Raw genomic sequence first — 1798 nt, forward strand, 5'->3', positions numbered from 1 at the left:
GGCAGCAATAAAAACCTCATGGATTGTAAAAATGTGTTTCTTTATCTGGTTTCATATAAATTAGAAACAATCTTTTTCCATGTTTTCTCTGATATTTTCAGCCAAACTAAAGCTGTAAAATAAATAGTTTAATGTCATTCACCTTCTGTCTTCTCCAGTCTTTCCTGTTGCTCCTCCGTCAGCAATAATCTTTTTGCTTTTTAGAGCCTGAGTGTGTTCAAATCTGGCCATTGGATAAATCCTCCTTTGCTTGTTGGAGAACTTAGATTAGGAAATAAGGTAGGTACGTATTCTGGCCCAGTTGGTTTGGCACCTGATAAAACAAGTGTTTCAGTTGCTATAACTGTGTGTGTCCAGAGTCGCTACAACCAAGCAACTAGAGCAGGGATATCAAACTCATTTTCACTGAGGCCACATCAGTGTAATGGCTGTCCTTAAAGGGCCAGATGTAACTTTTAAATGTAATTAAATGTAAAACAAATTTAACTTCTCTTTAATGTTAAATAACTCATTATTGATCATAACTTATTCAAGTGACAATTACAGTTGCATAGAAAACATGCTTGCTTGTTGCTCTAACATAAATCCTTTTAAATTTAGTCAGCTTATGAAAACCCACATAACTCCATTAATGATCAAACTGTCCAAGTGAATAAAGAGATATAACGTAAAACTGAGCTGCAAAAAACATGTATGACACATGTAGCATTTTACAAAAAAAATCTATACACAGCTTTGCAGTGTGTATGCACAACTGATGGTTTGATGCATACACACATAAGACCTGCCAAACATTAAATAAATAATTAGAACAACAGAATCATTCAATTTTATTCACATAAATTGAATGATTCCCCCGAAACATTTCCCGCAGACCATCTTTTCACATGTATGACAAACGTAATATGCTTGTTTTTTTGTGCAGCGCTGAAGCTCATGCCACAGTTTTCTGTGCCCCGTCCAGGCTGCTCTACTGCGGGGGCTGGAAACCTGCGGTTTGTCTGCAACTTTTTTACCAGTTCAAGGATAAAATCTCTGCGTAAAAAAAATATAATCACACAGCTCCTGAACAGTACCAAAGCGTTTATAGCTGACATTTCCAGGAGATTATAAATTACAGCCACAGGTCACCTTCGCGTTGGAGATTTTACAGAATCCTTTCTAATCATCTGATCCAAAACATCCAGCCCGACCTGTGTGTGGTAATAGTAGACTACGGGCTCCGGTTTGGCTTTGGGCCGCTGAGTGGACCGGCTTAGGTGTGGGCAGTGCTGGAACAAAATTTTACTATTGTCTGATACATCTGCGTTTTCTCAGGGATGGTTGATCATCCTCGGACTCGCTGTCAGAATCTGAGCCGCTTCCTACCCAGTCCAACTCATCGGTCTGTTCCCCTCCGCCCGAATCACCATCATCGATATTTTGAAGCATTTCTAAAGTTGTTTCGCTGTTAGATTCCTTCTGAACGCCACTTTTTCCATATTAGCCAAAGAGTTCTAGGTAGAATGTTGGTTGCTAGGCAACGGTACCGAACGTCAATCAACCGTGGGAAGAATTTACAATGCAACTAATATGGCTCAGGATCCGCGTTGCATTGTGTGACGTGGCGGCCATGTTGAATGCTATGCTCTGATAGCATAGCTCCGATAGCATAGCTCTTATACCGTAGCTCCGGTAGCATCACTCTGAAAGCGCAGCTCCGACACAACGCTGCGAGAGAAAAAAAAGATGTTAAAATCCCGAAAAGGATCTGGAAATTACCAGGACACGTTAAATAGAGAAGCCAGGGACCGGTATG

This window comes from Cyprinodon variegatus, unplaced genomic scaffold (genome assembly GCF_000732505.1).
Source record: "Cyprinodon variegatus isolate N-32 unplaced genomic scaffold, C_variegatus-1.0 Scaffold2011, whole genome shotgun sequence".
Taxonomy (NCBI): Eukaryota; Metazoa; Chordata; class Actinopteri; order Cyprinodontiformes; family Cyprinodontidae; genus Cyprinodon; species Cyprinodon variegatus.